Source organism: Salvelinus alpinus, chromosome 2 (assembly GCF_045679555.1).
Source record: "Salvelinus alpinus chromosome 2, SLU_Salpinus.1, whole genome shotgun sequence".
Classification (NCBI taxonomy): Eukaryota; Metazoa; Chordata; class Actinopteri; order Salmoniformes; family Salmonidae; genus Salvelinus; species Salvelinus alpinus.
The window spans coordinates 97,468,246-97,483,056 of NC_092087.1; the positions used below are offsets into that span (position 1 = coordinate 97,468,246).

The 14,811-nt window shown below is 44.9% G+C and overlaps 1 protein-coding gene and 1 pseudogene across 1 annotated transcript in view; both read left to right on the forward strand.

Annotated features, from left to right (window-relative positions):
• The first annotated feature begins 3,731 nt into the window (after positions 1-3,731).
• LOC139541891 (perforin-1-like) overlaps positions 3,732-14,811 on the forward strand; it is a 45,839-nt gene continuing 34,759 nt past the window's right edge. Inside the window, exon 1 of the mRNA XM_071346777.1 lies at positions 3,732-3,833. The gene's annotated coding sequence lies outside the window, so the exon portion shown is untranslated. The remainder of the gene's footprint in view (positions 3,834-14,811) is intronic.
• Positions 13,488-13,606, forward strand: LOC139569035 (5S ribosomal RNA; annotated as a pseudogene).

Consider the following 14,811-nt stretch of genomic DNA (forward strand, 5'->3'; position numbering starts at 1 on the left):
ACACACACACACACACACACACACACACACACACACACACACACACACACACACACACACACACACACACACACACACTTGACTACATTACTGGATTTGAGTTCGAAGTAGACTATAAAAAAATTATATATATATATATTTAACTAGGCAAGTTAATTAAGGGCCTACCAAGAGGCAAAGCGCCTCCTGTGGGGATGGGGGCTTGGACAAAAACACATCACGATAGAGAGACACAACAACACTACATAAAGATAGGCCTAAGACAACATGGCAGCAACACATGACAATACAGCATGGTAGCAGAAGAACATGGCAGCAACACCACATGGTAGCAACACCACATGGTAGCAACACAATGTGGCAGCAGCACCACATGGTAGCAACACCACGTGGTAGCAGCACCACATGGTAGCAACACAACGTGGCAGCAACACCACATGGTAGCAACACAACGTGGCAGCAACACCACATGGTAGCAACACCACATGTTAGCAACACCACGTGGTAGCAGGACCACATGGCAGCAACACCACATGGTAGCACCACAACGTGGCAGCAGCACCACATGGTAGCAACACCACGTGGCAGCAACACCACATGGTAGAACCACAACGTGGCAGCAGCACCACATGGTAGCAACACCACATGGTAGCAACACCACATGGCAGCAACACCACATGGTAGCAACACAATGTAGTTGTAACACAACATGGTAGCAACACAATGTGGTAGTAACACCACATGGTAGCAACACCACATGGTAGCAACACCACATGGTAGCAACACAACATGGCAGCAACAAAGTGTCTACTGTTTCTGTTTCTTCCAAGTGTCTACTTCTGCTGCACCTGTCCCTGACGGACACCTGTCCCTGAAGACACCTGTCCCTGACGGCGCACCTTCCAATTGGAGTGATTTTTGAAAATCGAGTTGTCCGGGCTCTTAGCCTAGCTTGCTTTCTATGCTTCAAAAACTATGCTCACAAGCTCTCGGAGTTCCGAGATTGGCAAACTAACATGGGCAGTAGGGCCCATGTAGTTAATGAACCTCTTGGAACTATAGGGGGTGCTGTTCCGCATTAGCATATTTGGGTCTCCAAATTAAACTGCCTCGTGCTAAATTCTTGATCGTACAATATGCATATTATTGTTATTATTGGATAGAAAACACTTTCTAGTTTCTATAAGCGTTGGAATTTTGTCTCTGAGTGGTACAGAACAATATCTACAGCACTTTTCATGACAGGGGTCAGATTTCAGAAATTTTTACCCCTGATCTGGAGTCTGTTTTTAAGGCGACAGTGAATGCTATGAAGAAACCGACACTGCCTACGTCTTCCTCTGGGTGTCTGTACGTCATCACGTTTTGAATGGAATCGATTGCACAATCACAGCCATTATAAAAGAACAAAACGTATAGGTACCTCCCTTTCTCGTCGCGCGCCTGAAGCGTGAAGGACATCGGACTTGCCTCATTCCAAATCGTTGTCTAACCAGCAATATTTCTCCGGTCATGTTTTCAGTCGTTATGGTTGTTAAAAACATCATAATGTAGTTAATTTGAACCGTTTTATAGCAATTTATATCCGTTTAGTGCGATTCTGAGGAATTTATTTGTCGTGCACTCTGAAACTTTGGACACGTTTTGTGGTCCCGTTCGATCGTTAGTGGATATTTCGAAGGACAGAGGACATCTATCGACCAAAAGAAGATTACAACATAGAAAGGATACATTGCCCAAGAATCTGATGGAAGAACAGCTCAAAGTAAGCAATATTTAATATGATAAATCGTTGTTCTGTCGAAATATTTTAAACGCATATTTCGCCATTTTGTTTGTTATCGCGTCACTTGGCGAACCCTGTATTGAAAAGTAAGGATAATTTTAAAAATGTAAGTCAGCGGTTGCATTAAGAACTAATTTGTCTTTCGATTCCTGTCAACCCTGTATTTTTTAGTCAAGTATATGATTAGCTTTCAATTAAACTAGATTACTCTGATAGATGACGTCAGACATATTGAGGCTTGATTTCCTAGTATTTTTATTGTGTAACCACGGTTTTGTATGGCTAAATATGCACCTTTTCGAACAAACTGTATATGTATGTTGTAAAATGATGTTACAGGAGTGTCATCGGAAGAATTCTGAGAAGGTTAGTGAAAAAATTAATATATTTTGGCGGTGATTACGTTATAGCGCTCTTTGGCTGGAATCGATGCTCTGGTAACGTTTTCACATGTGGTATGCTAACTTATCGATTTATTGTGTTTTCGCTGTAAAACGCTTAGAAAATCTGAAATATTGTCTGGAATCACAAGATCTGGGTCTTTCCATTGCTATGCTTTGTCTATTCTTATGAAATGTTTTATTAAGAGTAAATTGGTCATACACGTTGCTCTCTATAGTAATTCTAGTCGTCTTGTGATGGTCGGTGCAATTGTAAACTGTGATTTCTACCTGAAATATGCACTTTTTTCTAACAAAACCTATCCTATACCATAAATATGTTATCAGACTGTCATCTGAAGAGGTTTTTTCTTGGTTAGTGGCTATCAATATCTTAGTTTAGCCGAATTGGTGATAGCACCTGAAGTAGTAAGAAACTGATGGAGTTAGAAAAGTGGTGTATTTTGCTAACGTGTTTAGCTAATAGATTTACATATTTTGTCTTCCCTGTAAAACATTTTAAAAATCTGAAATGGTGGCTTTATTCACAAGATCTGTATCTTTCATCTGGTGTCTTGGACTTGTGATTTAATGATATTTAGATGCTACTATCTACTTGTGAAGCTATGCTAGCTATGCTAATCAGTGTGTGGGGGGATGGGGGGTGCTCCCGGATCCGGGTTTCTGAGGCAGTAGAGGTTAATGAAGTTGGGATACATGTTCGACAGAAACATTTGTTTGAATGGCAATAACTCTTCTTTTCCTGTTTCAGTGAGCATGCTGTTCACCCACTACTACGTGGCCAAGCACGACTCCAACACCAGCTGCACCATCGAGAGCATCCAGACCGGTTGCATCACTGCCTGGTACGGCAACTGCTCGGCATCTGACCATAAGACACTACAGAGGGTAGTGCGTACAGCCCAGTACATCACTGGGGCCAAGCTTCCTGACATCCAGGACCTATATACCAGGTGGTGTCAGAGGAAGGCCCCAAAAAAGTATAGGACCAAAAGGCTCCTTAACAGCTTCTACCCCCAAGCCATAAGACTGCTGAACAATTAATCCACCCGGACTATTTACATTGACCCCCGCTGTTTATTATCCATGCATTGGCACTTTACAAATGACCTCAACTAACCTGTACCCCTGCATATTGACTCGGTACCGGTACCCCCTGTATATAGGCTCCTTGTTGTTATGTCATTTTCTTGTGTTACTTTTTGATTTTATTTATTTATTTTCACATTTAGTAAATATTTTCTTAACTATTTCTTGAACCGCATTGTTGGTTAAAGGGCATGTAGGGAAGCATTTCATGGTAAGGTCTACACCTGTTGTGACAAATAACATTTGATTTGGATTTTGTTCCCTTTTGATTCCATGGTTATGCATATATATGCACACTTTCCATACTTCTTCTGTAAGAAACATTTCAATGTACCTCTATCACTATAGGCTGATTTCCAATAGTGTAAAGGGTTAAGACTAGCTTTAGGAAAGTTTTTTTCAAAGTTTGTCGTAGTCAGAAAGTCAGCTGTTCTGTATAAAAGACCATCATTGGCTGTAGAGAAAAACAGACAGACAGAGAGGAGGGAGAGAAAGACTTCATCACTGACTCCAGATCTGAGGAGAAACTGAAGAACCACTCACACCAATTCAAACAGGTTGTAGAGAAAAACAGACAGACAGAGAGGAAGGAGAGACAGACTTCATCACTGACTCCAGATCTGAGGACAAACTCGGCTGAAAAACCACTCACACAAATTCAAAGAGGTGAGTGGATTTAAAGCCTTTAACGACAAGGTTTAGATTCAGAGGAATATTTGTCAGATCTGCGACTTCTCAGATTTAAAATGTGTTTTTTCAAATCATAGTTGGGTATTTCAATTCAATCCAAAATCTTCAGGATGGTGTGACTTTTAAATTGTCACTAGTCTATTAACCAAACAAAGGTTTGGCAGTGGCAATTGTCAGGATAATGGTAAAACGCAAAATATTTCACCTAATCATTATCTTTTGGTTCAACAGGTGTGTGTGTTGTTGAGAAGACTATGTAATCCCAATGATAATTAATAATAATGAGACTCTGTAATTTTAATAATAAGTAATAATAATAATCTAATAATTGTTATTCTGTAATTCTGGAGACTTCCTGTGGAGAAGTTATAAGACTAATGGCTGTTATTAAGGAATGGAATTAAGAATTTATTAATATTTGGACGAGCAATGTCGGAGCGGCATAGACTAAGATACAGTAGAATAGAATGGAATACAGTAGATACATATGAGATGAGTAATGCATAGACTAAGATACAGTAGATACATATGAGATGAGTAATGCATAGACTAAGATACAGTAGATACATATGAGATGAGTAATGCATAGACTAAGATACAGTAGATACATATGAGATGAGTAATGCATAGACTAAGACACATTAGAATAGTATAGAATACAGTGGCGTGCCGTGGGCCTGGGCGTTCAGTGAGGTCCTACACAGTCCCACCCGAATTAATCCACCTCTTATTACCATCATTATGATGCCATGGCTCTAGACACTATACATTTAGACAGAAACGCAGTATAACCAGGCGTTGCGTCACCTTGAAATTGACAAAAATTGACATTTTTAGATAAACAGTGTTTACTCAAAAACATAACACAATCAATGAGTCTTTTCAATATTTCCCTATTTTTCTTCACCTTTTCATTGTGCAGCTCCGTTGCCCGGGTGTCCCCAAAAGTTTTCAAAAGCACCATTGCTTGTAAGTGTCCAGCCGTACTTTGGTGTCTCGTTGCTGCCTTGGTTAGACAACTCAAGTTTGCAAAGCCAGTGTGGCTCCAAACACCAAATCGATCACTTGCAAATAATAGGCATTCCCAGCAGTACAGTTTGCAGTGCTTCTCGGAGCCATAGCGCTCGTAGTTGGAACTTTGAAAGTGGTGAACGAACCCCTGTGACAGGCTTTGTAGCGTCAGCGTCGGGCGACCTCTCCTTACAATGTCTAACTTTTCTTGAAAAGTTCGTCTTGTGAATGGCGTTATAATTATATCATCGACCAAATCGATATCTACTCCTCCTTCCGCCATTGTGGGTTGAAAAAACAGCTTAGTAGTACGCGAATTAATTCGTTTATCAAATTCAGTTTCCTAATTCTGATGTTCCGCATAGACCTGCCCATAGGACCTGCCTTTCAATATTGGTAATCCAATCAAAGGACGTGCATGCACTACGTGTCACGTTCCTGACCTGATTTCTGTTGTTTTTGTATGTGTTTGTTGGTCAGGACGTGAGTTTGGGTGGGCAGTCTATGTTATGTGTTTCTATGTTGGTTTTGGGTTACCTGATATGATTCTCAATTAGAGGCAGGTGGTTTTCATTCCCTCTGATTGAGAGCCATATTAAGGTAGGTGATTTCACATTGTTGTTTGTGGGTGGTTGTCTCCTGTGTCAGTGTCTGTGTATGTTACGCCACACGGGACTGTTTTGGTTTTGTTTGTTTGTTTGTTTGTTTGTTCGTTCGTTCGTTCGGTTTGTGTAGTCAGTTTTCCTGTTCGTGCATTCTTCGTGTTTCATGTAAGTTCTTACGTCCAGGTCTGTCTACATTTGTTTTGTAATTTTGTTTAGTGTCAAGTATAGTACGTTTTTTGTCTTGTTTAAATAAATATCATGTCTTATCACAACGCTGCGTCTTGGTTCAATCCATGCTCCTCCTCTTCGGATGAAGAGGAAGAGGAAAGCCGTTACAGAACCACCCACCTCAACAGAACCAAGCAGCGTAAGTTCGAGCAGTGGCTAAGTAATCAGGACTCGTGGACTTGGGAGGACGTATTAAACGGAAAGGGTTGCTACACATGGGAGGAGATCCTGGCTGGAAGGGATCGCCTCCCATGGGAACAGCTGGAGGCATTGAGGAGAGCAGAGGCTACCGGAGAAAGTAACCGAAGTTATGAAGGTACGCGGCTAGCACGGAAGCCCGTGAAGAAACCCCAAAAATTTCTTGGGGGGGGCTAAGAGGTAGTGGGCCGAGGGCAGGAAGGAGACCTGCGCCCACTTCCCAGGCTAACCGTGGAGAGCGGGAGTACGGGCAGACACCGTGTTACGCAGTAGAGCGCACGGTGTCTCCTGTACGTGTGCATAGCCCGGTGCGGGTTATTCCACCTCCCCGCACTGGTAGGGCTAGATTGAGCATTGAGCCAAGTGCCATGAAGCTGGCTCTACATATCTGGCCACCAGTGCGTCTCCTCGGGCCGGCTTACATGGCACCAGCCTTACGCATGGTGTCCCCGGTTCGCCTACATAGCCCGGTGCGGGTTATTCCACCTCCCCGCACTGGTCGGGCGATGGGGAGTATTCAACCAGGTAAGGTTGGGCAGGCTCAATGCTCAAGGGAGCCAGTACGCCTGCACGGTCCGGTATTTCCGGCGACACCTCCCCGCCCCAGCCTAGTACCACCAGTGCCTACACCCCGCACCAGGCTTCCAGTGCGTTTCCAGAGCCCTGTTCCTCCTCCACGCACTCTTCCTATGGTGCGTGTCTCCAGCCCAGTGCCTCCAGTTCCGGCACCCCGCACCAAGCCTCCTGTGCGTCTCCAGAGCCCTGTACGCACTGTTCCTTCTCCCCGCACTCGCCCTGAGGTGTGTGCCCTTAGCCCGGTACCACCAGTGCCGGTACCACGCACCAGGCCTATAGTGCGCTTCGAGAGGTCAGTGTGCCCTGTCCCTGCTCCCCGCACTAGCCTGAAGGTGCGTGTCCTTAGCCCGGTGCCTCCAGTTCCGGCACCACGCACCAGGCCTACAGTGCGCCTCATCCGGCCAGAGCCATCCGTCTCCCCAGCGCCATCTGAGCCATCCGTCTCCCCAGCGCCATCTGAGCCATCCGTCTGCCCAGTGCCATCTGAGCCATCCGTCTCCCCAGCGCCATCTGAGCCATCCGTCTCCCCAGCGCCATCTGAGCCATCCGTCTCCCCAGCGCCATCTGAGCCATCCGTCTCCCCAGCGCCATCTGAGCCATCCGTCTGCCCAGTGCCGTCTGAGCCATCCGTCTGTCCCGAGCCATCAGTCAGGATCTGCCAGAGCCGCCAACCAGACAGGATCTGCCAGAGCCGCCAACCAGACAGGATCTGCCAGAGCCGCCAACCAGACAGGATCTGCCAGAGCCGCCAACCAGACAGGATCTGCCAGAGCCGTCAGCGAGCCATGAGCGGCCAGAGCCGTCAGCCAGCCATGAGCGTCCAGAGCCGTCAGCCAGCCATGAGCGTCCAGAGCCGTCAGCCAGCCATGAGCGTCCAGAGCCGTCAGCCAGCCATGAGCGTCCAGAGCCGTCAGCCAGCCATGAGCGTCCAGAGCCGTCAGCCAGCCATGAGCGTCCAGAGCCGTCAGCCAGCCATGAGCTGCCCTTCAGCCCAGAGCTGCTATTATTCCTGAACTGCCCCTCAGTCCAGAGCTGTCTCTCTGTCCGGAGCTGCCCTTCAGTCCGGAGTTGCCCCTCTATCCTGAGCTACCTCTCTATCCTGACCTACCTCTCTGTCCTGAGCTACCTCTCTGTCCTAAGCTACCTTATCTCGGTGCTGCCCCTTGTCCCGGTGCTGTCCCTTATTGTGATGTTACCCTGTAAATTTAGTAGGTGTAATAAGAGGGTGGTCATTCTAAGGGGAAACGTAAGCTGGGATTGACTATGGTGGGGTGGGGACCTCGCCCAGAGCCTGAGCCACCACCGTGGTCAGATGCCCACCCAGACCCTCCCCTAGACTTTTGGTGGTGCGTCCGTAGTATTCACCTTGAGGGGGGGTTATGTCACGTTCCTGACCTGATTTCTGTTGTTTTTGTATGTGTTTGTTGGTCAGGACGTGAGTTTGGGTGGGCAGTCTATGTTATGTGTTTCTATGTTGGTTTTGGGTTACCTGATATGGTTCTCAATTAGAGGCAGGTGGTTTTCATTCCCTCTGATTGAGAGCCATATTAAGGTAGGTGATTTCACATTGTTGTTTGTGGGTGGTTGTCTCCTGTGTCAGTGTCTGTGTATGTTACGCCACACGGGACTGTTTCGGTTTTGTTTGTTTGTTCGTTCATTCGTTCGGTTTGTGTAGTCAGTTTTCCTGTTCGTGCGTTCTTCGTGTTTCATGTAAGTTCTTACGTCCAGGTCTGTCTACATTCGTTTTGTTATTTTGTTTAGTGTCAAGTATAGTTCGTTTTTTGTCTTGTTTAAATAAATATCATGTCTTATCACAACGCTGCGTCTTGGTTCAATCCATGCTCCTCCTCTTCGGATGAAGAGGAAGAGGAAAGCCGTTACACTACGCCTGCTAGCTGGCTCCTGTGTAACACTGGAGGCAGCCAGCAGGCGTACAATAGCCAACTCTAAAGCTGATTGGTTGACACAGAATTTTCATTTCCATTCACTTTAAGCTACAAGCGCCCGCAATGTTGATTCTGAAGGCCTGAGGGCAGATTTTAGACCCCTGGCAACACATGATGGCTGAATATGATTGGATAAAAGATCTAACATAAAGACCAGCCCTCCAAATCTCAACCCGGGGCTGGAAGTAGTGCAACCAAGAGGAAAGCTATGAAATTAAGAGTATAACTCTTACTCTGGGGAATAATTTAATACATATTTGTGGGAAAATATATTTAAAAAATATATATATTCTGATGATGTTTAGGCCAGCAGAGAAGGCCTTGCTGGCCCTGACGGCCCACCACTGATAGAATAACGTATATACATATGAGATGAGTAACGCAAAATATGTAAACATTATTAAAGTGACCAGTGTTCCATTATTAAAGTGGCCAGTGATTTCTATGTACAGTGAGGGAAAAAAGTATTTGATCCCCTGCTGATTTTGTACGTTTGCCCACTGACAAAGAAATGATCAGTCTATAATTTTAATGGTAGGTTTATTTGAACAGTGAGAGACAGAAAAACAAAACAAAAATCCAGAAAAACGCATGTCAAAAATGTTATAAATTGATTTGCATTTTAATGAGGGAAATAAGTATTTGACCCCCTCTCAATCAGAAAGATTTCTGGCTCCCAGGTGTCTTTTATACAGGTAACGAGCTGAGATTAGGAGCACACTCTTAAAGGGAGTGCTCCTAATCTCAGCGTGTTACCTGCATAAAAGACACCTGTCCACAGAAGCAATCAATCAATCAGATTCCAAACTCTCCACCATGGCCAAGACCAAAGAGCTCTCCAAGGATGTCAGGGACAAGATTGTAGACCTACACAAGGCTGGAATGGGCTACAAGACCATCGCCAAGCAGCTTGGTGAGAAGGTGACAACAGTTGGTGTGATTATTCGCAAATGGAAGAAACACAAAAGAACTGTCAATCTCCCTCGGCCTGGGGCTCCATGCAAGATCTCACCTCGTGGAGTTGCAATGATCATGAGAACGGTGAGGAATCAGCCCAGAACTACCCGGGAGGATCTTGTCAATGATCTCAAGGCAGCTGGGACCATAGTCACCAAGAAAACAATTGGTAACACACTATGCCGTGAAGGACTGAAATCCTGCAGCGCCCGCAAGGTCCCCCTGCTCAAGAAAGCACATATACAGTGAGGGAAAAAAGTATTTGATCCCCTGCTGATTTTGTACGTTTGCCCACTGACAAAGAAATGATCAGTCTATAATTTTAATGGTAGGTTTATTTGAACAGTGAGAGACAGAATATCAACAAAAAAATCCAGAAAAACGCATGTCAAAAATGTTATGAATTGATTTGCATTTTAATGAGGGAAATAAGTATTTGACCCCTCTGCAAAACATGACTTAGTACTTGGTGGCAAAACCCTTGTTGGCAATCACAGAGGTCAGACGTTTCTTGTAGTTGGCCACCAGGTTTGCACACATCTCAGGAGGGATTTTGTCCCACTCCTCTTTGCAGATCTTCTTCAAGTCATTAAGGTTTTGAGGCTGACGTTTGGCAACTCGAACCTTCAGCTCCCTCCACAGATTTTCTATGGGATTAAGGTCTGGATACTGGCTAGGCCACTCCAGGACCTTAATGTGCTTCTTCTTGAGCCACTCCTTTGTTGCCTTGGCCGTGTGTTTTGGGTCATTGTCATGCTGGAATACCCATCCACGACCCATTTTCAATACCCTGGCTGAGGGAAGGAGGTTTTCACCCAAGATTTGACGGTACATGGCCCCGTCCATCGTCCCTTTGATGCGGTGAAGCTGTCCTGTCCCTTTAGCAGAAAAACACCCCCAAAGCATAATGTTTCCACCTCCATGTTTGACGGTGGGGATGGTTTCTTGGGGTCATAGGCAGCATTCCTCCTCCTCCAAACACGGCAAGTTGGGTTGATGCCAAAGAACTCCATTTTGGTCTCATCTGACCACAACACGTTCACCCAGTTGTCCTCTGAATCATTCAGATGTTCATTGGCAAACTTCAGACGGGCATGTATATGTGCTTTCTTGAGCAGGGGGACCTTGCGGGCGCTGCAGGATTTCAGTCCTTCACGGCATAGTGTGTTACCAATTGTTTTCTTGATGACTATGGTCCCAGCTGCCTTGAGATCATTGACAAGATCCTCCTGTGTAGTTCTGGGCTGATTCCTCACCGTTCTCATGATCATTGCAACTTCACGAGGTGAGATCTTGCATGGAGCCTCAGGCTGAGGGAGATTGACAGGTCTTTTGTGTTTCTTCCATTTGCGAATAATCACAGAAACTGTTGTCACCTTCTCACCAAGCTGCTTGGCGATGGTCTTGTAGCCCATTCCAGCCTTGTGTAGGTCTACAATCTTGTCCCTGACATCCTTGGAGAGCTCTTTGGTCTTGGCCATGGTGGAGAGTTTGGAATCTGATTGATTGATTGCTTCTGTGGACAGGTATCTTTTATACAGGTAAGAAACTGAGATTAGGAGCACTCCCTTTAAGAGTGTGCTCCTAATCTCCGTTCGTTACCTGTATGAAAGACACCTGGGAGCCAGAAATCTTTTTGATTGAGAAGGGGTCAAATACTTATTTCCCTCATTAAAATGCAAATCAATTTATAACATTTTTGACATGCATTTTTCTGGATATTTTTGTTGTTATTCTGTCTCTCACTGTTCAAATAAACCTACCATTAAAATTATAGACTGATAATATCTTTGTCAGTGGGCAAACGTACAAAATCAGCAGGGGATCAAATACTTTTTTCCCTCACTGTACATGCCCGTCTGAAGTTTGCCAATGAACATCTGAATGATTCAGAGGACAACTGGGTGAAAGTGTTGTGGTCAGATGAGACCAAAATGGAGCTCTTTGGCATCAACTCAACTCGCCGTGTGTGGTGGAGGAGGAATGCTGCCTATGACCCCAAGAATACCATCCCCACCATCAAACATGGAGGTGGAAACATTATGCTTTGGGGGTGTTTTTCTGCTAAGGGGACAGGACAACTTCACCCCATCAAAGGGACGAAGAACAGGGCCATGTACCGTCAAATCTTGGGTGAGAACCTCCTTCCCTCAGCCAGGGCATTGAAACTGGGTCGTGGATGGGTATTCCAGCATGACAATGACCCAAAACACACGGCCAAGGCAACAAAGGAGTGGCTCAAGAAGAAGCACATTAAGGTCCTGGAGTGGCCTAGCCAGTCTCCAGACATTAATCCCATAGAAAATCTGTGGAGGGAGCTGAAGGTTCGAGTTGCCAAACGTCAGCCTCGAAATCTTAATGACTTGGAGAAGATCTGCAAAGAGGAGTGGGACAAAATCCCTCCTGAGATGTGTACAAACCTGGTGGCCAACTACAAGAAACGTCTGACCTCTGTGATTGCCAACAAGGGTTTTGCCACCAAGTACTAAGTGATGTTTTGCAGAGGGGTCAAATACTTATTTCCCTCATTAAAAAGCAAATCAATTTATAACATTTTTGACATGCGTTTTTCTGGATTTTTTGGTTGTTATTCTGTCTCTCACTGTTCAAATAAACCTACCATTAAAATTAGAGACGGATCATTTCTTTGTTAGTGGGCAAACGTACAAAATCAGCAGGGGATCAAATACTTTTTTCCCTCACTGTATATAGGGGCAACCGCCTCTAAGGTGCTACTGATAGCTATTTAACTTTCTGTGGGGAAGATATAAGAATTAGAGGATGTTTCTAGTGGATTTGGACTTCTGCCAAGAGTCATTTTCTGGCCAACGAACTCTAGCGGGACTGTCGAAATCCACAAGGACACACAAACTCAAGGTCACAGCTTTTACAACGCCCACACAGGCTAATGGCCACACACCCACGCAGTACATACAAACACACAAGCTAAAGGCCACACACCCACGCAGTACATAAAAACACACAAGCTAAAGGCCACACACCCACGCAGTACATACAAACACACAAGCTAAAGGCCACGCACCCACGCAGTACATACAAACACACAAGCTAAAGGCCACACACCCACGCAGTACATACAAACACACAAGCTAAAGGCCACGCACCCACGCAGTACATACAAACACACAAGCTAAAGGCCACGCACCCACGCAGTACATACAAACACACAAGCTAAAGGCCACACACCCACGCAGTACATACAAACACACAAGCTAAAGGCCACACACCCACGCAGTACATACAAACACACAGAATTACACAGGCTAATGGCCACACACCCACGCAGTACATACAAACACACAAGCTAAAGGCCACACACCCATGCAGTACATACAAACACACAGAATTACACGGGCTAATGGCCACACACCCACGCAGTACATACAAACACACAGAATTACACGGGCTAATGGCCACACACCCACGCAGTACATACAAACACACAGAATTACACGGGCTAATGGCCACACACCCACGCAGTACATACAAACACACAGAATTACACAAGCTAAAGGCCACACACCCATGCAGTACATACAAACACACAGAATTACACAGGCTAATGGCCACACACCCACGCAGTACATACAAACACACAGAATTACACAGGCTAATGGCCACACACCCACGCAGTACATACAAACACACAGAATTACATGGGCTAATGGCCACACACCCATGCAGTACATATAAACACACACAGAATTACACATGCACATTTACACGCATGTTTAAGCACACACAATGGTCGTATGTGGACAGACAAACGGCATCTCAGGTGAAACCATAGCATCAGGGCTTTCCAGAACCTAAGTACACACTCTGACACACACATATCACAAAAAAAACACATGCGCTTACACAATACTGAAGGGTTAATGAACAAGTGATTGAGCGATTAAATACATGAATGAGCCCTTGGGGAGTTGCAGCGATGAGCCAAGGTCGTAATTCAGGGAGAAAATGGGGTAGAAAATACACTTGTGGCCATATCACCCTGAACATGCTTGACCTCGTCTGACCTCAGTGGCTGAGCAGGGTCGGGGCTGGTTAGTACTTGGATGGGAGACCACCTGGGAATGCCAGGTGCTGTAAGCTCTAAACCAGGGCAGCCCAACCCTCTTCCTGGAAATCTAGAGTCCTGGGGGGTTTTCAGTCCACACCTGGTTCTACTTATTAGCTGCTCAACAAGACCTTAACTAGCTGAATTAGGGTTGGACTGAAAACCTACAGGATAGTAGACCTCCAGGAAGAGGGTTGGGAAAGCCCTTCTCTAAACAATAAATAAAAAAAATGCATGAATGACCAGAAGTGAAGTTAAAAATAGGTTGGAATGAGTAGAAAAGTGTAGGAGATTTTCGTAGAAAATAAGATTTGTTTTTTGATTGGGATGGGACCGGGAGCTGTCACTGAGAGATTATCCTGACAGCGTTTACTGTGGAAGCTTTTGAGTCAGGTAAAGGGGTCTACACAGTCTTTGCAAACAGAGCTGACAGATCAAATCAAATTTTGTTGGTCACATATAATCTCAGCGACAAAAGAAACGTCACTTTTTCAGGACCCTGTCTTTCAAAGATATTTCGTAAAAATCAAAATAACTTCACAGATCTTTATTGTAAAGCGATTAAACACTGGCCTTAGTTATCTTTGTTTTCTTTATTATTTTAGTTAGGTCAGGGTGTGACATGGGGGATGTTTGTGTTTTCAATTGTCTAGGGGTTTTGTATGTTTATGGGGCAGTGTCTAGTCTAGGTGTATGTATGTCTATGGTTGCCTAGATTGGTTCTCAATTAGAGACAGCTGTCTATCGTTGTCTCTGATTGGGAACCATATTTAGGCAGCCATATTCATCAGGTAGTTCGTGGGTGATTGTCTATGTCTATGTTGCATGTTTACACATTGTTTCTATAGCTTCACGTTCGTCGTTTTATTGCTTTGTATAGTTTGTATAGTGTTCTTCATTTTTCGTCTTCAATAAAATAAGTATTGTTATCACGCTGCGCCTTGGTCCTCCTCTCTTCCACCATACGACGATTGTGACAGAACCATAAACAATTAATGAACATGCACCTGTGGAACGGTCGTTAAGACTAGCAGCTTACAGATGGTAGACAATTAAGGTCACAGTTATGAAAACACTAAAGAGGCCTTTCTACTGATTCTGAAAAACACCAAAAGAAAGATGCCATGGTCCCTGCTCATCTGCGTGAGCGTGCCTTAGGCATGCTGCAAGGAGGCATGCAGACTGCAGATGTGGCCAGGGCAATACATTGCAATGTCCGTACTGTGAGACGCCTAAGACA